The 24444-nt window shown below is 39.4% G+C and overlaps 1 protein-coding gene across 2 annotated transcripts in view; it reads left to right on the top strand.

Moving 5' to 3' along the window:
* Nucleotides 1-24444, top strand: part of LOC124156166 (alpha-1,6-mannosyl-glycoprotein 2-beta-N-acetylglucosaminyltransferase) — a 757523-nt gene that overhangs the window by 634965 nt on the left and 98114 nt on the right. For both annotated transcript variants that reach the window (XM_046530525.1, XM_046530524.1), the window contains exon 5: nt 16618-16727. The gene's annotated coding sequence lies outside the window, so the exon portion shown is untranslated. The remainder of the gene's footprint in view (nt 1-16617; nt 16728-24444) is intronic.

Raw genomic sequence — 24444 nt, forward strand, 5'->3', positions numbered from 1 at the left:
TTCTTTTTTTCCCTCGTCTTCCTCCCTTTTCCCGTCGCTTAGCGCTACAAAAAATCTGCACCTTGCTCAATAGCCCTCCTTTCATATAGCCACCGAGGAAAGGAATGAGTCGTGGCTGAAATGTATCGAGAAGGATTCCTAGTGAATGATAGAAAGATTGCACTCTTCCTCTAAATCTCTTTTTAAAATATCAACTTGTTTCTCAAGTATTCCAAGCCAATAACATATCGCATGTGAGAAACTAACGGAAACACTAGAGTATATGCCTTAAGTTGTACATGCGAGCAAACATGTACTTCAAGCATGATGGATGACCTCCTCACATTGCGGTCGGGTCTTCAGTGGCATATTCGGTTACAGATGGATAGTTAGACTTGGACCAATGCCTAGCCTCCACGCTCATTTGACTTAAACCCACTTGGCTTTTATTTGTGGGGGCATTTGAAAGCCCTTGCGTACCCATGCCGGTATTATGGAAGTCTGTGAAACAGCACGCGATACTCGAGGAATACATCAGCGCATCCGAGATTCACTAAGATGGTGAGTTGATGCTCGTATTAATGCTCATGTAGGGCATATTATGCATATCCTGTCAGAAAGAGTTGCGTGTGGAATGCTGGTGTGTTCTTTTCTTTCGATCTCTCCATGATCACAAGAGACAGTCAGTTGTAACATGAAAACAAAAGGTATCTGGACCCTTGATCGAAACAATGTCTTCGTCTACGTGTGAGGAAGGTAGCCTACAATTTGTGCCGTACGTTTTTTGTTACGTGTAGTATAGTAGGTGTGTGTAGTATATAGCGAAAGTTTGGAGTTCTATAAATTCAAATTTGATACTTCCGTGTTATCTCTACTTCTCGCTCCATCCTTTTCTTACTCTTTTTTCCTAATCTTATGCTCGTTTAACTGCCTATTCTGTTGTACGCTCTTTGTATCATCCGTTAATCACTTTAATCCTCCTTCTCTTGCGCATTCATATTTGCCTGAAATATTTCAATTGGGCATTGTAATGTGTAAGATTGAAATTATATTACCGGCCTTAGCTGCACATTTTAATCGCCATAAGTGTATGCTCTCATCGGTTATCCTAGCATAGATCGCCTCGCACGAATATCTCATGGAAAAGAACTCGCCTCCAATCTTCTGAGTCGATACCTCTTCTGCACAAACGCTCAACAATCGCCCACCGAGTCAATTCCGCTCATCTAGTAGCCCTAGTAGTACCAGATGAGCGGGTTTGATTCGGTGGGCTGTTGTTGAGCGTTTGTGCAGTGGAGGTATCGGAGTGGTAACATCGGAAAACGACCGTATCATGCTAAAGCCATCGCAACTCAGGAGGAGCTCGGATTCGTTAGTTTACGAGGTGTTCGGCGCGCCTTATTTACGGCTTTCCATGCTTCTTGCCTCGCGATGAAACCTTATAAACCTTTAAAAACTCAGTGGGCCAGAGGGGCCTGCAAACATTGATAGAGTGATGATGATAGAGTAGAACGCAAAGTAAATAGGAAGAGAATCCAAGGGAATTCAAGTATAATACGGCGATAGGTAAGCCGTATGAACTAAAATGAATGTCAAAGGGGAAGGGGATGTGAATACTGATGTACAAGCTATTTTCTTAGCTTGGCCTTGGCTCAAGCAAGGCCTTATCTAGGATTTCGTTCTGGTGGGGCTCAAGGATACCTCGTGATACAAAACGAGCGCAATGATAATGGGACCGTATTAAAAATCTTACATATTTTTTAAGAGTCTGAGGGGAAGCACGTGCCCCTCTCCCCCTAGATCCGCCTATGGATAGAATGCACGCAAATCAGCCTTATTGCAAATTGAAGAGGGAAACTCAGTGTGGACGGAAGGCAGGCTGTGGTGATTCGTAAAAAAATGCTCCGTGTAAACGATCTTAATCGGTAGAATACCTTAAAGTGTAATAAATCACTGAAAAGTGACTCAATTAAGCTGCTTGAAAACTAATATCTCATGAACTTTTCCTTCCGAACCTATACCTTAACCGCCAGATTGTCCGTATTACAGTTCATTTCTACGGCAGTGATTTTAAAGTTATATCGCCCAAGTGACCGCCAGAGCTAAGGCAATATACGAAGCAACGACGTACCCAGGATCGAAACTAGGGGGGTGGGGGGCAAGCCTTGTTTGTGTAGGTTTTAGGTAAGATTTAAGCATGAAAAAGGTGAATGAAATCAACATTTTAAGGAAAATGTAACAGCTCTTTATTAATTTTTAAAATTATTTGCTTGAAAAGATATTATTTTCCCTTTAAGACATTTGCGATTTTTGCCTCTGGGGGGGACAGCTGCCCCCTCCTGCCCCTCGCTGGGTACGAAGCAATATAATTCAAAAATCGAAGAGGTCAAAAATCTCGTCGAATTTAGGTAAACTGTCACAGTGGCTGGCTACAACCGTCTAAAGCCCCGTCGTTTCGCGTACTGACTCAGAAATAATGAAATAACACCCAACTAGTGGGAGAAGCCCAAAATACAGGAGCGACGCGCGCAGCGATATCCGTCCGGTTATTATTGGGTCCCCCCTCGTACAACAGGGTAGTTTCCTTCATCAAAGAAAACGAGAGGCATTTATTGCGATTCGTTACCCACCATTAGTGCATTTATAATATAAAAATTATTTGGTTTTAGAAATCCCAGTTTAGACAAATGTTTATAGTCAATTGTAACCTCATTTGAAAAAGGCCAGATCGGCGCCCGTGCGATGCCACTCCACGTAACGTCACAGGGACCTAGACGCTATACGAGTAGATAGGAGTTTTACATCGTCTGAGATTACCAATGTATGCATGAGGCACTAAGCTCAGAGAAACATCTCTTAATAATCACCTATTAAAATTGAGTAAGGCTGGAAAGTTTCCATCGTTTGATAGGGTATTAATAATCCTTATTAATATAGCCAAGCGCTACCCGCTAGCAGGGTACTCTGCTACCTGCTAGCTGCCTGCATCGTAGCGGCGCTCATTGCCTCGCACCAAGGTGGCCTCACACGGCGGCAGGCGGAACCAGAATTATGTCACTCGGGCTTTTCCTAGAATTCATACTTAGCCGCCGCGTTTTCGCACCCTTGAAAATGTTCGCTTTTCATTTAATCGCGAGAAATAGATATTGTCATTTAAAAATGTAAAAGCGTGAAACACGTACTCCAGGAGTAACAATTTTTCCATTTAGGCAATTTAATAATAATAATAATAATATGAAAACACCCTATTTGTTGTTGGGGTTAAACTTGCGGAGGATGTGGCCATTGAGGAGGGGAAACTATTCCTAAATGATAGGATGAGTGGGTGGCTCGAACGGATACTTGAGGCAAGGGAGGCTGCAGGAAGGCCCAGAGTGACGGGAGGATAATGGATGTGTGGGAAAAGGCAAGCAATCATCGTGGATGGGATGAAGAGAGTGAAAATGCCGAGCTGAAGAACGAAATCGGATTTTGAAAAGATCGTAAGTGGGTATAAAACCCTCCTCATTCACTCGGTGATTAAAACGTAGATTTTTTTTGATAGGTGGTGGTGGAGGTTACCTCGAACTAAGTCATAGGCGAGTAAATTTCACAAATTCAAGTTATGATAGCCTTTTTCTTCCAAAATGTCTCTGCACACGTCAAGGTTTTTTTTGGGAATCTTGTCTTTATTTATCAAACGAAATTGGTATTTTAAAATCATTTCTTACTTTTAATCTCTTTTAACCCTCATATGGATTTGCTGCGCCTTAGCGGCGCTCGTGGTTTTAAAAGTGGTGTAAAAATGTTTCATTCCAATGGATCATTTTGAAATTTTCAGTAGTCTATTTTTTCTGCTTTCTTCGTCTACGCACAAAATTTTGTTTGCATAGTGTTGATAGTTTACATTTTATTGGCCTCTAATGAAAAAAGTTACGTCGTTGGATTTTCGGCGCCGCTGCGGCGCTCAGTATTTCCTCGTCGCTACGTCGGGGACAGCACTCTCAATGTTAATGTAAGAGCAATTATGTTTCGTATGAAATGCTATAATCTATTTATAATCATATTATTTAATTTTCTCAACTTTATAAACAAAATTTAATTGTTAAACAAAAGGAAAATATAACTATACTAATTTTGCTTTCTATTTTCGCTAAGAATTATAATGTTTGACTTGATATAATGTTCATTCACAAAACTTCATATTTTTACAAGAATTATTCTTACAAACTCATGGCTAAAGTTGTTTTTTCCTGGGCCTCCGACTTAGTTTTCCTAGGGCCGATTATTTCCTCGTCGCTACGTCAGGGACTGCACTCTGAACGCTAATGTCAAAGCAATAATGTTTCGTATGAAATGCTATAATCTATTTATAATCCTATTATTAATTATTTATAACTTATCAAACAAGTGAAATTGTTTAACAAAAGGAAAAGGTTACAATACCAATTGTGCTTTTTCTTTTAGCTAAGAATCATTATGCTTGCCTCGTCATAATAAACATTGACAAAACTTCATTGTTTTGCAAGAATTATTCATAGAAACCCATGGCTAAGTTAGGTTGTTTTTTCCATGGCTTCCGTCTTAGTTTTGCTTGGGCACCTTCTCCGCTCCGTGTCCACATACCTGCAGTGGTGATAGTCACCTTTGAGTAAATCCCAGTGTTACTCTGTTTAGAATTACACCAATCATCAATTCTAAAATTTTTTTAACACAATGCATTATCCGAAATCGTAGAATAATGCTTTCTCACCGTTGTGTGAATATTTCTCGTTGAATGAGCAACTGTACTTGCCAGGATAATCAGAGGTTTCACCGACTACCGTGAAGAACACATCGCACGGCTACTGTTATATGTCTTGTACCTCTCATTCGAAAATATTCCTTTGCGGCTACGATGGTCTATACAAAATTGCTGGCGTTTATATAATTACCGATGATGTGACAGTTTACCATTGGGGTGAAATCAAGATAACTACCCAACTAACTGTGATAGAAAATAATTTATTTTTCCTGACCATTAGTTCAGTATTTACATGGTAAAAATCGTTTCATGATGAATAGGAGAATAGACAATTTCCGTGAAGTGAAATTTTTTTAATATAATTCTCATTTCTTTTTGTACTCAAATGCACAGATATTTTATTCATAGGGGGTTTTACTAAAGTGAAGGGGTGAGTGAGTAGGAGTAAGGAGAAGGAATGCCAGGTAAGTTGTTTAGAGGAGAAGGGGTGGTAGTGTGTCGACTGCCAAGGATCAGGGAATACCCAGATCGTTAGGCCAAGTAAAGGTAGAAAACCCTTATCGCGAAAAAGGTTGGGAGTGCAAGGAGACAATTAGATACAATAGCCTTCTTTTTCTTTATCCTTCCATCACTGCATGAGGGACAGGGAACAATAGCCTTGTCAAAACGCCACGCAGTGGCCCTCCCTTCATTCCAAGAAGGTCCAGATCGGGTGGGTCATTACGGTGAAGAGAAGTTCAATCAAGTTTTGTGGGATGGGGGAAGAAGGCGGTGAATGACGAATAAGGAAGCCTAGTGGGAAGGTATGGATAGTCTCAATGTTTGGGTCAGTGAAACTCTACGGAAATAAAAGATGAGGGAAGTCCTCCCAACTTAAGGGTATTTTTGTCACCTCGGAACATTCTTCCATCCGTCCCTCACACAGAGCTTGACGAAAGAAAATAGGCGCCTGTTCCTTCTACCCTACCACCTATAACCCATACTTCTAAGAAGTTATTTTCTTGAATTTCCCACCTATCCAGGAGTAAAACCTCAGCTGGTGCAATCCCACGCATCACATTTACTCGTTCATGTCTAAGGAAACGTCCTCAGTGAGGGAATGGGACTCCGCGGTCGGAAAAAAATAACGGCTCTTCTAGCTCCACCTCCGAAGCGGCGTTGGGTTGTTGGACACATCGCTAATTATACCATATTCGTTATATTTCAAAACACATAGGACTTTATTTTTTTAACTGCAGGTTATAAGCTCCCAGAGTATTCGCGAGATTTGCCTTTATCGCCAGAATCCTGTAAAAATCACGAAAGTAACACTCGTTTCTTCTCACTTCACCTACAGCTGTTTCATTATTAACGTTTAATAACTTATCCTTCTGTATACACTGCAAAGACAAAACATATGGGTGGACACAGGGAAGGAAAATTATGTCATATGGGCATAAACGAATTTTATTCGGTCCTCATTTTTAGTATTTAGATACATAGAAATATAAACAATATAAACATTAAAAAGCGGAGTTTGTCCAGCACAGCATATCAGAAAAAATATTTCAAACAACCATTACACACGAAATTAAAACTTTAATTCGAAAATAACAGACAAAGGGAACAGAAATAGATAGCAATACGGCAACAAATGGAAAAGAATGCAGCGTTCAAGATTTTTTGTTATAACTTCCACAATAATGGGTCAAATCTAGCAGAACACGGTGAGAAATAAAGCTAATAGATGTATTTACCATTATCAATCAGAAAACTTGTAAATTCACGCTGACTTTGAAAGATAATAACAAAAAATGACGCGGCGCCGCTGCGGCGCCGAAAATCCAACGACGTTACTAAATTTGTAAATCCATATGAGGGTTAAATGCATATGTTTAAGCCCTGGTAGTAAAAAAACTACCAAGGTGGGATTCGAACCTGCGGCCTGTGGGATAACCCCCACCGCCTCCGTGGCCAGGTGTTCCAAGGCTTCACTCGTAACCCTTCATATGTATTTGTTTGAATGTTTTATTTAAATTTTGTGGTTTCATGTGGTGCATTTTTTTTATTATGTATACATAATTTTCTGATGCACGAGCCATGATTCTTAGAGTTTCATGGGTCCACAGTTATACATATTTGTAATCTAGTCCTCGAAGCACTTATGTATTGTAATATCATGTTTATTATATCATGTAAGATTGACAGGAAGAATGTAGATATGAAGGAGATGAATCAAACAGGGATTAGAGGGATATGGGAATTTCGGCACCATCTTGGTTTGGGATACGGTTGCGGTCGGTATTCCTCTGAAAATCGAGGATGCTATAGATATATACATCTAGAGTGTCTGGATTGAAAAATATCTTGTCGAAGGTAGAAGAAAAGGTAATGTCTTTTTCCTCCATACATATTCTCTATTACGCCCATCCAATCTCTTCTAGTACCCAATGCCGTCCTCCTACACACACCTCCAATTACCTTTCACGCGAGAACTATGCGTAAAGACGAGTAGGGCTTCCCTCTTGAAAATATTCTTTTGGGTGTCGTGTGATAGGGACCACATGTCGTTAATATTGGCTGAAATCGTAGTTTGTTGTAAGAAACAAGGGTAATGCTATCTTCTCTGCTCTTTATCGAAAGTTTTATCTCCTTTTTCCACATATTGTCCCTCTTTATCTTTGAGATTAGTTGTCAAAAGGGATATAGATATCACTAGAAGTACGTAATATTAAATATCTCACCAAAACTCAGGTTGGTGTAGTGAAATCGGTTCTATTATGGTATATGTGCCCTGCATTACTATTTGCCAATGACCAGACATTTTTTCGCTCATGGCCATGTTGAGCGTATTCGCTTAATTTCCCGTGCGGTATCTCGTGTAATTTCTTCGGAATGTGCGAGTTAAACGTTTCATTGTTCAAGTGGTGTCAATTTTTCGCTGTGCATAATATTTTCACGTTCTTCTTTATAATTTTTACTTCTGTCGTAGAAGCGGTAAAAATTCTGCAGCTGTGATATCTCAGTTACTCGAGAGGACGGAAGGATTTTGAGATGGCGGGGAAGGAGGGGAAACGGATCAGGCATGCAGTATTTAATGATGGGAGGTCGGCGCCTGTAAAATTGAAGAACAAAATTGAGTTTTAGGATCCGTTGGATAGTTGGACCTTGCATGACCGCCAGGGTACATAGGACCTACATCTCTCGGTCTTCATCTGTAGGTATAAACTGGATCGAAGCTTTGTTTTAGAATGCTGTTTCAGAACACATCCAGTTTAGCTTTTTTTAGTGTATTTACATCGATATGTTCCCTTTGGAGGCTGTGTGGATCCTTCAGTATTTTTAGTAATGCGCAACGGTGTATACATATACTGGTGAATGATAACGCCTCCAGATTATGTGATTTGAATATTTCATAACAATACTATCAAACTTATTGTAAAATGCATGGTCTACCACAAAATTTTTAGAAACCGTTTGAATTTTTGGCCACATGTGACTGTCTCAAGATTTTTTATCATAGTATATTTTTTATTGAAGGATATTTAAGGTATTTTCTGCGTTATTTGATGTAAACTGCAATGGAGTCTAAAAACTAATTATTTCGCTTGCTTGGCTTATCTTAACTCTTCTCTTGTTAGGTACCTTTATATTGCTGATGATCATTTATTTTTGACGGTGCCAAATGCTGTCACTACTGCGGGCGTTTTTCTGGGCAAGAACCCTCCATTGCCGCAGTTCACCGTTGGGAGGGCTTTACGTGGATTGATCCCTTCTCCCATTGCCTTCTTTCGTTGTCAGTTGCACCATTTGCTGCGCTTAAATTCTCTCATGACCTTTTCCATGGTAATTTCAGCTTCGATCTCGGTTTTATGGAGCACTAATTGAAAGTCTTCCCATGGAATGCCTGATAATTTCCCGAATTCAATTGGTAGCAGGTTAAATACCCTATGGGATCGCTCATTGTTCTCTGGGTACCCATTTTCAAAATTTCAAATATTGAGGGAAAAAAAGTGCGACTTGCTTGCGATGCAACGCACAAATATATGTTCTTCTGCAAATGCATCATAGCAATGACATAGGTACTACATCGTATTGACATCAATTTTCATTTCCAAAAATATATTTTTTTTCCTGTAAGGCACTTTCACAAATTTTATGTCACTGTCGGTGGCTTTGAAAAATAAAGGTAGGTACTCTTATCTTTCGTATCCGTATTTATTTCGGCCGCGTAATTCACGTAAAGATATTCGCAGTGAGAAGTCAACATGCTTAGCCTTTTCGTAGATGAGTGGATAACATCACACGCTTCCCGCATGAGTTCCACCTGCGCAAGTACCTTTTGGCAGGGCAGGGGCTCTTGTGATTGGTCATCGTTAATTGCTGTTAACTGCGATGTAAAAGCAGTTTAGTGCTCTTTTCGGGTTCTTAGATGCAAAAAAATTTATATCCAGTCTTCCTGCGGGGGCGTTTATCATTTTTGTTCTGTGGGAAGCCTCTCAAATTATTCATGATGTCATTTTTAGAACGATATACGTATTTTGACGATTCATCATCAATCGGTATGCAAAAAAGTTATCTCCTGATTCCCTTTTTTCATCATGAATATTGAAATTTTCGTTGAAATTTTATCTCCGTGCTCATCCTAGTTTCCCGATGCATTTGAAATTGCTCACTTTGTTCCTCGATGACTTTTTTGTAGTCGTGATCGGGAATGGGATGGGAATTCGTGGTGCTTAATTATGCGTCCGGCCGTTGACGACACGGAGTCCGGATTTCAATCTAGGGACCGTCAGATCAAGTCCCATTCTCCTAAATGATCATTTGCACTCTTGCATCAGAGATTCCATCATTAAATGCTTGGCATTTGCAGCGCTAGCTAATTAATTCGCACCGCGTGGTAGAATCAAATCTCGTCCAGTTTGTGTGATGGAATTCGAAATGTTGTGACACCTCTGCGCTGTCGACTGATGAAAAAAACCTCCGTTAACGGCTATTCGATTCTGTCGATAGCGAATCTGTTTATGAATTGGCTAACGCCGGTCATTTTCCATGGTGATAGTTTCCAGATCAAGTTAACCTCGGCAGCGTAACGAAGGATCACATGGAACGACAATCGTAAACGCATTGAGGATTTGATGTTCCTCAAAAAGTTAAAATTTACCACGAATAATTTTTTTCTTGGCTCTTAATCGTCGTACATTGATTAAGTGTACACTTTGACTTAGATGACGGCTGTTTAGAAGGGACAGTCGAAAAGCCCTACTTTGAATGTAGCGTTATATGTTATGGAACTTGAAGGAGGCGTGTATAACGGAGTCGAGATATTTGAGATGAGGGCATGAATGAGGCTTTAGAATAAATATCGGCAAAGAGGAAATGGGTCTTGATACTCAGCATGGTGGAGGAATGGAGAATTTTTCAACTCGACGAAATTGATCATTTACATTTTTGTTCATTTATTTAAATAAATCGGTGTTACGTATTCGCATAGTACAGATATAAAAATACCCCAGCAACAGCATGAAAAGATGGAAAAGAGCGTACCTGCTCCTTTAATATTTCGATGGTTGTATACCACCAATTTTGTCCCCAAGAAGGTTGCCTCTCTAACCTCCTTCTATTTTAACAATTACTTTGCTGTTTATTAACTTTCTTCGTCTGATTTTCTCTTTCATCGATGTAATCTTGTATTTGAATTTTAATCCACTTTCAATTTTCGGATGGGCTTGACGCTTGCTTCTGATGACAATATTTATTATTATTATAGTATTCTACCGGTGAAGGTAGGTTTCTATGGAGTACTAAAGAAGTAATCCGGGAGCATCCCTTTCCAATACACTGTAAGACGTACTCCCTTTCAATCTATCAAAAAGGCCTATTCTCATCCTTCCCCTCTTTCGTTTACCTAACATTCTACACTCTAACACCGTTTTCAACACCCCCTCCCTTGACCTTCTTTATGTGCCCCGGTGTATGTTCAGCAGTCGTGGTGTGCGGACGTGTTTTCCGTCGCTCTCACACAGCATAATGCCTACTGTGTGCGCTAAGTGTCGCTCTAGCTTCAAAAAGGCCCAACCTCCTGTGCTCTGTGAGCAATGTAAGTGCTCATACCACCTGCAGTGCGCCTCACTATCCGAAGACGACGTTCTTGCATTGAAAGAACTCCAGTCATCGTGGACTTGCCCAACGTGTGTTAACTCTGCCCGGGCCCTTCGAGATGACAGTACCCCAGTTCGCCCTAAGTCCGCAGTTGCCACCAAGGAGGATCTCAACAATGTTGAAGGTCATATCCTGGGCGAGCTACTTGACCGCATGAAGCAGTTGCAGGCGGATCATTGTGACCTGAAGACCACCATCGCAGCCTGGAAAGTCTCTCTTGACGATCACGCGAAGCTCATCGAAAAGGTAAATGTGTCAATCTCAAACCTGGGTGATAGACTCGATGCAGTGTGCAGTGATAACAGGCGAGTGAACGAACGTCTATCAAAGCTAGAGCAATACGTAAACGAAACTGAACAAAAGTCCTTAAAAAATGTTATTGAAATACACGGCATTCCTAAATGTGGCGGAGAAGTGGAAGAAGTTGTGTGTAAAGTCACTCGTGCACTAGGAATCGACATCTGTGCGATGGACATAGACTATTGTTTTCAGCCGAAACCTCGTGCAAATAATGGTGTTATTAAACCAGCACCTGTAATTGTTCGTCTCACACGATCCAGTGTCGCTGATCGCATAGTAAGTGCTCGCAGGGTTAAACGGTACTTCACTACCAAAGACATAGGCATGAATGAAGTCCCAAATCAACCCATCTTTGTCAACGAGTCTTTAACACAAACAAATCGTAAACTTTATGCTAAAGCTAAAAATCTCAAAAGATCAGGCAAACTAAAATATCTATGGGTTAGAGGCGGCAAAATATTTGTGAGAATCACTGACGGAAGTGAACGAATTGATATTCGAAGTGATGATGACATTGATAACATCGCATGACAAGAAACGGGTTCAACGCCACCGAATCTTAATAGTACCAATGTCTTTGTCTCGACTAATGTCTACGATGAGGAAATGAGAATATCTCATTTTAACACTCAGTCATTGCTTGCTCACAAGAAGATCTCAAAAGATTTAACTCTGTGCCACGTTAATTGTCAATCTCTATTTGGCCATTTTGATGAATTCTGCCTCTTCTTTCAGGAATCAACCTACGACATAATTTGCATGTCCGAAACTTGGCTAAAAGAACGCATACCAGATGAGATGGTTACAATGAATGGTTATAATATATTTAGACATGATAGAATTGGTAAAGGTGGTGGGGGTGTTGGCGTATATGTACGAAAGAATTTGAATGTAAATGTTCTTGCCACTTCCCCCGGCACCTACTCCCATACTTCTGAATTTATTATATCAGAAATACATAGTGAAATTTCCTCGAAATTACTGCTATGTGTCGTGTATCGTCCTCCTAAAACGGCACTCCCCATAGACTTTGAAAATGCATTTTTGCACTATGCCCCTACCTTTAAAAATATTGTTATATTTAGTGATTTCAATGCTGACCTCATACGAAATAATTATGATGGTAAATACATGCATAACTTTGTGCATTGCAACAATCTCCATCTTGTACCATATGCTGCAACGCATCACACAGGAAAAAGTCTTACCCTGTTAGATCTCTGTATCGTCGACGATCTGGAAAAAGTTTCAAAATACTCTCAGACTTCTGTCCCCTTCCTGTCGTCTCATGACTTGATTGAAATTACCTACAACTTCAGTTTATCTATGTCTGTCACACCCACCTCTTTCAGATTCCGTGACTTTCAAAACATTGATTCCCGGTGCCTTCATGATGCGCTTCTAGCGATGGATTGGAATGGTGTTTTTAACTCTAGTTCTATCGATGCAAAACTTGGTTGTTTCACGTCAAACATAGCTAGTTGCTCTGACACTTTTTTTCCCTTACGGGTATGTCGGCCTAAACGCCGAATACCTCCTTGGCTGAATGAGACGATAAAACTCATGATTAAAGAACGCAACCAAGCGCGATGTGCCTTTCGACGCATTGGTTGTTCCACTCTGCGACAAAAATACAAGGAACTTAGAAATCGCGTTAAATCAGCCATCAATGACAGTAAACGCCAGTTTTATTCCTCGAAGCTTTCCTCGCAGAGAGACCCGAAATTGATTTGGCGTGAGCTTCGAAATCTTGGGCTGGTTCGAAGACGGGACTCTTCTCTACCCCCAAATATAACTCTCGATCAGCTAAACTCCTACTTTTTGTCAACTACGATTAGTCATAATGATGCCCCAGCTAACTCCAGACTTGAGCGAGTTATACCATTCAGTGATAACAACTTTTACTTTAAGCACGTAACTCCTGAGACTCTGATCGAAGTATTGGAGTTCTCCAAGTCAAATGCCACTGGAGTTGACGACATTCCAGTAAAGATTATTCAACTTGCCAAATATGCCCTATTACCTTACATCCTTGAAATTTTCAACCATTCTCTCGATAATTCAGTATTTCCATCGGAGTGGAAAAAAGCACTTATTCGTCCGATAAAGAAGACAAAAAATGCAAAATTGCCTTCTGACTTCCGGCCAATCTCTATTCTGTGCGCCCTGTCGAAAATGTTGGAGAGAATTGTTTTCAAGCAAGTTACAGAGTACCTAAATAACAATAACAAATTTGACGCTATGCAATCAGGTTTTCGGCATGGATACAGTACGCAGACGGCACTACTAAAGATTACCGATGACATTCGACTTCATATTGATAAGCGTATGGTTACAATACTAGTTCTTTTTGATTTCAGTAAAGCATTCGATCGAGTTGATCATAATCTACTAATCCATAAGATGGTGAAGCTTGGTTTCTCTTGTTCAGCTTTAAACTGGTTCTGCTCCTACCTAGGCAATAGATTTCAAGCAGTCTTAGGACCTGAAAATAACTTATCCGCATGGGCTCCAGTATCTTTCGGAGTTCCTCAAGGATCTGTCCTGGGACCTCTGCTATTTTCTATATTTGTCAATGACATTTCAATTGCGATTAAAAATTGTAAATATATGATATATGCAGATGACCTTCAAATATACATCCATACTTCGATTAAAAACATAGCTGATAGTATTAATCTAGTGAATCATGACGTGAGAGAAATCACAAAATGGGTGGGTAAAAACCACCTCATACTGAACTGTTTGAAGACGAAAGCAATAATCATCGGTAGCTCAAGGATCCTAAACAAAATAGATTATAATCACCTTCCTCCAGTTGTAGTTGGTGACCATCAAATACCGTTCAGCGACTCTGTTCGCACTCTTGGACTAACCCTCACAAAAAATTTGTCTTGGAACCAACATGTGAACGAAATCTGTAATAAAGTCAATATCACACTGTATCAACTAAAACTGCACAAGCACTTACTTCCTATATCCACCCGAAAAATGTTAATTTCTACCCTGGTATTCCCTTCCTTTGACTATTGTAGTCTTGTTTATAATGACATGCCTAAAGAGCTGGAAAAAAAGTTACAAAGGCTACTTAATTCATGTGTAAGATATGTATTCAATTTAAGAAAGGATGTTCATGTATCACAGTACAGAATCAGCCTTGGTTGGCTAAATCTTTGTAATCGAAGGAAATATCTACTCGGTGCTCTTCTTTTTAAGATTTTCAGAGAGAGAATCCCTGATTATCTCCGGGAAATCTTTATGAACAGATCAGTAACCACCCATATGTCATCTCGAAAAAATGACTATTTATGTTATCCTACTCCACGTACTAATATCTACCAGAAATCATTTCTGATAACGGGATCAAAATTCTGGAATTCTCTCCCTGAGGATCTTAGACAGAGGGGCTCCATCCATGCTTTTAAAATTAAATTGTACATGGATTTACTCAGTGGAGAGCTAAAATAAACTCCCACGAAAATACAGCCTATTATGTATCATTATTATGTATTATGTACTATATTCCGTCTGCCTATGATGTCAAATTTCAATCCTTGTTACGTGTTATTTCTTTTTTATAGGTGCGTATCAAACAACTTTACTTGACATTTTTCATGAACTTTTTGCTTTGATGAGCCATTTTTTTTTGTAAATTGTGTTTTTTGCTCCAAGGGTTTTTTCCCAGAGCATAATAAATATCTATTCTATTCTATTCTATTCTCCCCGCTAAGTACTCCTCCCATCCATACCTTCTGTCTCCTCCTTAGCTCATCTAAAAGTTGCCTCTCCTCACCCACCATGTCCAGCACTTCGTTCCTCTTCCTCCTCGTCCACTTCACCCTTTCCATTCTTCGCCACACCCACATCTTGAATGTCTCCAGTCTTCTCTCGTCCTCCTTCCTTGGTGTCCACGTTTCCTCACCGTAAAGAGCTACACTCCAGATCAAACTCTTTGATGGCAATACAATATTCAATAATCACATATTTGAAATTTGGGTCCACTGTGTTCTAATTTGTTAGCTTAATTTCCATAAGAAAAAATAGTTTAACATTCCCTCAATGTATATGGCGTTAGTAATTAATGTTTCGGCGGAAATTTCTTTAACAGCTCTGGTTTAATCGATTTCAGGGTTCACCACTAAAAAGTAGAATATAAAATATAGAATGAATAAATTCTCGCTGTTTCCATAACCAGTATATAATGCGATAAAAGTTAAAAATACGCTTCTCATCACTCGGAGCATTAAGCGTGGGTGCTGATTAGGTTTAGGTATTAACCTTCGAGTGCCAACCGATTTTCTAGATACTATGCTGAAAGTGCCTAGGTATATTTGCTGATTTGAAGTTGTTTAGGAAAAAAATAGGTCTCGAAAACAGCTAAAGGTAATCAAAAATCCTTAGGAAATCTTTATTATATGAGGGGATGAGAAGCCAAGGGGTACAAGAGATATTTTTCTCAACGCAGTTAGTTAAACTTAATTGTTAGAATTAATACACAAAAATTTGGTTGCCAAGGGATACGAGGGAGTCTCTGTTCTGTGCTGACATCGAGTGGGAAATCAAATGCACTACTAACAATAAGTATCTAATTGATCTCGTTTCTTATCTATACCTAATTTCTGTACCTAACTCTGTTTAGAAAAAAAAATCACTTGTACCCCTTGGCTTCTCATATGTGGTTTCAACATTTCAAAATATTACTTAACGAATTTTTGCTAATATGAGTTAATTTTTATAATTCAAAGAAAATAGTTAATGTTAAATAAAATTAATATTGACTACTGAATGATTAGTGAAATATCAGCATCTAATAGTGAGATTGCGAGAGATAGGAGGAACGCGATAGCGCTCCCCGGCACTCTAAAGGTTAATATTGCGTTCCAATCCTTTGTCACCTATCAGGCACTTCTGCACTCATTTCTGTGAAAGGTAATCAGCACACACGCTTTATTCGCCGACTCATATTAATCTAATTTTTCTGAACTTGCCTCGTTTGCTTGTCTGTTTCGACGATGGAATCCTGTAATTGAATTTTAGCCCACTTCTGATTGTCGGATGGCTTTGAACTCGTGCACACTTGCATGGGTCTGATGACAATACGCTACTCAACGATTAGATATTTTAAATTTAGCTCCATTGTGCAATAATTTACTTTTTAGTGCATGTTTTGTACTGTCTTTGGAAAAATCATTGTTTATATTTTTTATTATATTTTTACTCATCAATGTAATCAATTTTTTCTATTTCGCGGGTGTTGTAAACTTCGATCTATGTCACGTATTTCAATTTTATGGATTCTTTACATCGATACTTAAGGTTCGATATCGTTGTGGCTCCGTGTGGAGAGATAGCGTGGCGTCTCTCATTATCTCCTCGTCCGGAGCTGTGTACTCTGGGTAGAGTGCCTCTTGCTATCCACGCATATGGTGCCGTGGAAGTGTCACTCAAAGCGGCTTCTTCTTTCCTCTCCGCAGAGCACCTGAGTCGGCGCCGGAGCATGGCCGCGCCTCCCCTCGAGGTCCTCTTCGCCGCCGCGGAATCCGACTGGACGACGGCCGCGACCTCTGCATGACCTCCAGTTGAGGTGAGTCCAAGGACAACGGAAAGAGAATGATCCCAACCTTCGGCTTCTCCTCCCCCACAGGCCCCTTATCTCGGTGGCTTTAGGAGACGCCTCGATTCAGCTCAAACGTTCTCTTTTTAGTGGCGTATAAATGTTATTAGGGTGTGCATGCTTTGTACAGTGAGTGTTCCGTAGACTAAAGGTCTGGCTAGATGGTACTTTTACCCGCCCGAGTTAATTTCTATATATGTATGAACGCGTGAATGAACGCAAAAATGGGCCGTGCAGCCATTTAGCTTGTGCCAATGTATAGATAGGAAATAGGACCTGTTTTAATTTGGTTCATACATTTGTGCATGTTCCCTTCTGGATCACCAAAACCTCTCATGCATTTAGACATCTCGTACAAGATAATGCATCGTGTAGTCAGGCCTAAAGAGGTGTGTGCTGCCCACCCTGAGAACTAGCAGCACCGATAGGCAAATGGAAACGAAACCCTAGGGCGGGCTCGCGAGGATACATTCCCGGGGCAGGGGCTGTAAGCGCGAGCTTTTCACCTCTGCACCCTGAAGGGGAAGGACAGGAAGGAGGAAGGAAGGAGGCGCCGCACAGTGGGCTGAAATCGAAAAAAGCTGGACAAAACCTCGAAAATGGTTTTTTTGAGTTTGGAGAAACTTGTCACAGTTGTTGCCAACACATTAGTGCATTTTTTGACGCAAAACGTTTTTCATAGGTTAATTTTTTATACAAAATACATAGCCTCAAAGTTGAACAAATTTGGCGCAAATTGCCCGCTTTGAATTTTTTTCGAAATTCAGCATTTTTAAACTAATGTCACACCTTTATTAGTAATTCAATTGCAACAAAAATTTATAAAATTGTTAAACGGTTTGTTAGCATTGATTACCACCAACTTTCACGACTTACTTGTTGTATTTGTGACCAATACGATACAAAATGGCGGACCGTGTTTTTCGTCGAATTTTTGTGTTTATGTAGGATTTTAAAAAAGGATCACCGAGTTACCTCGAGATATTTACATCACATATACAACAAACTATATAGATTATGATAATCGGAAGGACAGCTGCGACCACCTGCGACGCCGAAATTAAGATCGATTTTTCGAACGTGCGGCACCGCCCGGAGCTGGCTGCTGGCCACAGGAATTGCCGTACTCGACGGATGTTGGATAGTGAATCATTTTAAGCAAATTTTTTTTATAAAAGCTATGATGTATTATTATTACATTTATTTTCCTTTTGTTGTAACCTGATTTCTTTACTGTCTTGTAATATTTATCGTCGATGCAGTACAAAATGGCGGACGCTAATTTCAGTGACATTTTTGCCAGTGTGTGGCTATATAAAAAGAAGGACACCGAGTTGCTCTCAGATATTTGCCTTTCGTATTTCATGCATCGTAATTGCATCAAGCCTTTTAAAGTCTCCACCTACAGAAATAATCTGCGACCGTTCGCAACAAACAAAATAAAATCGATGTTTTTACCGTGCCGCGCAGTCCGCGGCTGCTCCCTCTGCGCATGGAATGTCGTGACGCAGCGTACATCATAAATCGCTATGAATGCATAGTCTTTGCTGAGGATGTATTTAATGTTATTATTACCTGTATAGGCTTTTATGCTGTTTTCTCAGTCCTTCCATTTTGATAAAAGATTATCAATGAATATCTAAATAACTGTTGAACTATCCCTATGTACATGTAAAAGCATCACTCCGAGTCGGTTTAAGAACTGTCGTTTTCACTTCCAGGCTGCAGGATTTCTGGGTCATCGCCATTTAGTAACAGTTACCTCCGCCGTACCTCTTCCGACTCCGTTAAGGGGTGGACAGCGCACTATCCCCCTTCTACTCCCATAACCTACTGCAGCGAATAGTAAGGGCATTCACTATCATTAAAGGCAATTGATGATGTTGAGAGCTTCATGCATTTACATTTTCCGAAAATTGTCAAATTCGGTTGACTCAAGGCTATTTTGGAGTTCAATTTCATATACTTCAACCTCTCTTTTACGCACTCTAACGGTCCTCGAAAAAGTTTCCGTAAGTCAGAGGTGTCCGTAAGTCGGAGGTGACCTAAATAAAACCTCATTTTTACGCTTAATATTACCCCACAAGTACTAAAGTGTGGCCAGCTAAATGAAATCCTCCTTATTAAAAAAAACAATTTTTGTGAGATCGGTGAGAAAACCCATGGTGTCAATAAAAGAGTAAATTTTTTCCTTTAAAAGAGTTCGTGTCCGTAAGTGGGAGAGTAAGTATTCTAGACGTTCTATCCTTATGCAAATGCATATCCTTCTGCCGGGGAGTGGAATACTGTTCTTAAGCCAGAGGTGTCCGTGAACAGAGGTTTCAATGTAATTTTAATCAGCTTGTAGGGTATGAAGTTTTATTGCCAATTTCCTTTGTCACTCTACGAAGTCACCTTGGGCCGACCTTGGTCGTTACTGCAGTCAGTATTGTCCTCCTTCAAGGTAAATTTATGATTTTGAGTTCGAGCAAATCAGGTATCGCAGGTGTATCTTATGCGGCATATGGTTTTAGGGTTGATGTGACCTTTACAGTGCATCCCCTTCCTTAGTTATCTGGCCACTCGAGCATCTGACGCCGGGCCGTTGGCCTTCTCGATAGCTGGGTTTATGGCGCCGATAAAACCCAGTTGGCCGTAGGAACATGAAGTGGCTATCAATGAGATAAAAGAAGCGGTTTATTAAAGGGACCGTTAGCCCAATTTATCGCCTCACTAATTGGCCACCGAGCTATGAAAAAGCGAAGGAACATTGGAATACTATTTATCACTCTTAGCGGCTCTCGTTAAATATTTTCCCTGGTAAAATGTGCGTTATTATGGAAGCAAGACGTTTCTCCGTTAATATTTTACGGTCACAATCCCCTGTACTATTTGACGATTTCATTCAGTAGCTCTGCGTTAAGTCTTCTTCCCTTTCTTAATATAGCATCTATAAAGCCTCATCTCTTCCTCCTTTGGTTGCCCCAAATCCTAGCCTGTATCACGAACCTCATCATCCCCTTTCCCTTTTGTCAATTTAAAAATTGAATATTAATTTTCACCAGTTAAAAAATGAATTTTCATTAGGCTCTAAAATGTTAATTGATATCCCTTCCAACTAATAGATTCGCTGAATTTAATCTCTCTCGGTGATTTTATATAAACGAGTCCACGCAATGAACTGAATTGCTATTTCTTTATTATCGTCGTTTTCTATAACTCTTCTCATTTAATTCGACCTTACCGAGGTGACCTTGGTCCTAGTTTATCGAAATTCATCGAATTCCTGAGCGTTTTCAATTAACCCTCATATGGATTTACAAATTTAGTTACGTCGTTGGATTTTCGGCGCCGCAGCGGCGCCGCGTCATTTTTTGTTATTATCTTTCAAAGTCAGCATGAATTTACAAGGTTTCTGATTGATAATGGAAAATACATCTATTTGCTTTATTTCTTACCGTGTTTTGCTAGATTTGACCCATTATTGTGGAAGTTATAGCAAAAAATCTTGAACGCTGCATTCTTTTCCATTTGTTGCCGTATTGCTCTTTATTTCTGCTCCCTTTGTCTGTTATTTTCGAATGAAAGTTTTAATTTCGTGTGTAATGGTTGTTTGGAATATTTTTTCTGACACGCTGTGCTGGAAAAACTCCGCTTTTTAATGTTTATATTGTTTATATTTTTATGTATCTAAATACTAAAAATGAGGACCGAATAAAATTCGTTTATGCCCATATGACATAATTTTCCTTCCCTGTGTCCACCCATATGTTTTGTCTTTGCAGTGTATACAGAAGGATAAGTTATTAAACGTTAATAATGAAACAGCTGTAGGTGAAGTGAGAAGAAACGAGTGTTACTTTCGTGATTTTTACAGGATTCTGGCGATAAAGGCAAATCTCGCGAATACTCTGGGAGCTTATAACCTGCAGTTAAAAAAATAAAGTCCTATGTGTTTTGAAATATAACGAATATGGTATAATTAGCGATGTGTCCAACAACCCAACGCCGCTTCGGAGGTGGAGCAAGAAGAGCCGTTATTTTTTTCCGACCGCGGAGTCCCATTCCCTCACTGAGGACGTTTCCTTAGACATGAACGAGTAAATGTGATGCGTGGGAGTGCACCAGCTGAGGTTTTACTCCTGGATAGGTGGGAAATCCAAGAAAATAACTTCTTAGAAGTATTCTTATAGGTGGTAGGGAAGAAGGAACAGGCGCCTATTTTCTTTCGTCCAGCTCTGCGTGAGGGACGGATGGAAGAATGTTCCGAGGTGACAAAAATACCCTCAAGTTGGGAGGACTTCCCTCATCTTCTCTTTCCGTAGAGTTTCACTGACCCAAACATTGAGACTATCCATACCTTCCCACTAAGCTTCCTTATTCGTCATTCACCGCCTTCTTCCCCCATCCCACAAAACTTGATTGAACTCCTCTCCACCGTAATGACCCACCCGAGCTGGACCTTCTCGGAATGAAGGGAGGGCCACTGCGAGGCGTTTTGACAAGGCTATTGTTCCCTGTCCCTCATGCAGCGATGGAAGGTTGAAGAAAAAGCAGGCTATTGTATCTAATTGTCTCCTTGCACTCCCAACCTTTTTCGCGATAAGGGTTTTCTACTCTTACCTGGCCTAACGATCTGGGTATTCCCTGATCCTTGGCAGTCGACACACTACCACCCCTTCTCCTCTAAACAACTTACCTGGCATTCCTTCTCCTTACTCCTACTAACTCACCCCTTCACTTTAGTAAAACCCCCTATGAATAAAATATCTGTGCATTTGAGTACAAAAAGAAACGAGAATTATATTCACAAATTTTCACTTCACGGAAATTGTCTATTCTCCTATTCATCATGAAACGATTTTTACCATGTAAATACTAAACTAATGGTCAGGAAAAATAAATTATTTTCTATCACACAATTAGTTGGGTAGTTCTCTTGATTTCACCCCAATGGTAAACTGTCACATCATCGGTAATTATATAAACGCCAGCAATTTTGTATAGACCATCGCAGCCGCAAAGGAATATTTTCGAATGAGAGGTACAAGACATATAACAGTAGCCGTGCGATGTGTTCTTCACGGTAGTCGGTGAAACCTCTGAATATCCTGGCAAGTACAGTTGCTCATTCAACGAGAAATATTCACACAACGGTGAGAAAGCATTATTCTATGATTTCGGATAATGCATTGTGTTAAAAAATTTTTAGAATTGCTGATTGGTGTAATTCTAAACAGAGTAACACTGGGATTTACTCAAAGGTGACTATCACCACTGCAGGTATGTGGACACGGAGCGGAGAAGGTGCCCAAGCAAAACTAAGACGGAAGCCATGGAAAAAAAACAACCTAACTTAGCCATGGGTTTCTATGAATAATTCTTGCAAAACGATGAAGTTTTGTCAATGAATATTATTACGAGGCAAGCATAATGATTCTTAGCTAAAAGAAAAAGCACAATTGGTATTGTAATATTTTCCTTTTGTTAAACAATTTCACTTGTTTGATAAGTTATAAATAATTAATAATAGGATTATAAATAGATTATAGCATTTCATACGAAACATAATTGCTTTGACATTAGCGTTCAGAGTGCAGTCCCTGACGTAGCGACGACGAAATAATCGGCCCTAGGAAAACTAAGTCGGAGGCCCAGGAAAAAACAACTTTAGCCATGAGTTTGTACGAATAATTCTTGTAAAAATATGAAGTTTTGTGAATGAACATTATATCGAGGCAAACATTATAATTCTTAGCGAAAATATGAAGCAAAATTAGTATAGTTATGTTTTCCTTTTGTTTAACAATTAAATTTTGTTTACAAAGTTGAGAAAATTAAATAATATGATTATAAATAGATTATAGCATTTCATGCGAAACATAATTGCTCTTACATTAACATTGAGAGTGCTGTCCCCGACGTAGCGACGAGGAAATACTGAGCGCCGCAGCGGCGCCGAAAATCCAACGACGTAACTTTTTTCATTAGAGGCCAATAAAATGTAAACTATCAACATTATGCAAACAAAATTTTGTACATAGACGAAGAAAGCAGAAAAAATAAACTACTGAAAATTTCAAAATGATCCATTTGAATGGAAAATTTTTACACCACTTTTAAAACCACGAGCGCCGCTAAGGCGCAGCGAATCCATATGAGGGTTAAAAAACCTGATTTAATAATCGTGGTATTGCGATATTTTACGATTTTCAAAGCTGAATTCAGTAGTTTTATCAGCCGATTGAATTACTTACTGCGCCCTATAGCGATAATTAGTACAATGTCTGAAAATACGCCAAATCCAAGTTTTTGGCCGAAATGAATGGCCGTATCGTGATTGAATATTACCTTCCCCGCTTAATTTTTAATCCGCCCCAGCCGAGCCATTAAAGAGTCATAAATCCCTTGAGGAGCTCTCAAAATTAACAGAGTATTGGAGAAAAAATATCAATTGTTAACCTACCTTTAGAGCTATTCACAATATATATTAGTAATTAATGCATTTTTCCTCAAATGGTTTTATTGCCTTTTGGGATTTTTCCCTCACAGGAATAAATCATTTGAACTCTTGACTTTCCTCTGGCGTAGTTATTTATTCGATTCCAGCTTGGGCTAAAAGAGAGGATTTAACTAACTTGTACCCCGCAATCCTCAATTTTTAGATTTCAAGTTATTTTTATTCGGATATAGTGAGTGGTAATTTTCGGTAGGAATCCATGATGCTAAGAATTAAACATCTTGTTGCTAAATGTTTTCACTCCACAAGATGTGTTGGATGACAAAATTCGACGAAATTATCTGTCTTATCCATAGACTGATAGAAATAACTTTTTATAGGGCGTAGATAACATTGTCCAGTATATGATCTATGAACATAAGTTTTTTGTGATTTTATATCTTCACTAGCATTAGCATTATCCATTAAAATCGAAGGGGATGGCTGGAAGCAATATATAAGTAAAAATATAATAGGTATCACGATTTGATGGAAAACTTTTCAATATATTTCAATCTGAAAATAGCCATAGCAGTGCTAATATTAAGAAGCCGTAGCCGTAATAATAGCTTAGTTGTTAAGTTCAAAGCTGGAATTACGAGTAAATTGTTGCAGGAATGGAAAGGTAAGTGAATCACGTAATTAGCGACTTAATAGACCTACTACAGCGCGGAGATTGTAATTCAATGTATGTAGTGTAGAATACATTTCTAAAAAATGAAATGAGAATGTAAATTCTGGTTTAAACGAAAAGAGATGAAAATGCTTTCTACTGTTCGTGATTCACTGAACGTGAATTTTAGGTTGCATTACAAATTCGTGCCTGTTACTATACATCAAGGCCCTAAAGTAAAATAGGTGGAATGCTGCACGTGCATTATCTAGCTTAACCAATATGACCTGCCATTTGCATGAGATTAAATTGAATGGTTTAAAAATATCTTTCTACTATCCTTTTTTCCATATCCTTCACTTCATAATCTTGCATGATATATGCTCATCACGAAAATTGTTTGTATTGTTCCTTTTCCTTCGACTTCATATCTCATCCTACAGATATATCCTAAAGAATACGTGCATCGTGTCTGAAGAGCTAAACCTTACCCTCTGGCAGTATTTCTGTCGGAAACCAACTCGAGAAAAGGAGTTGAACATCAAGTCTTTTTTTCTTCTAGTCCCTTAGCTTGGCGAACATTCGAACGAACTTCT

Source organism: Ischnura elegans, chromosome 3 (assembly GCF_921293095.1).
Source record: "Ischnura elegans chromosome 3, ioIscEleg1.1, whole genome shotgun sequence".
NCBI classification, from domain to species: Eukaryota; Metazoa; Arthropoda; class Insecta; order Odonata; family Coenagrionidae; genus Ischnura; species Ischnura elegans.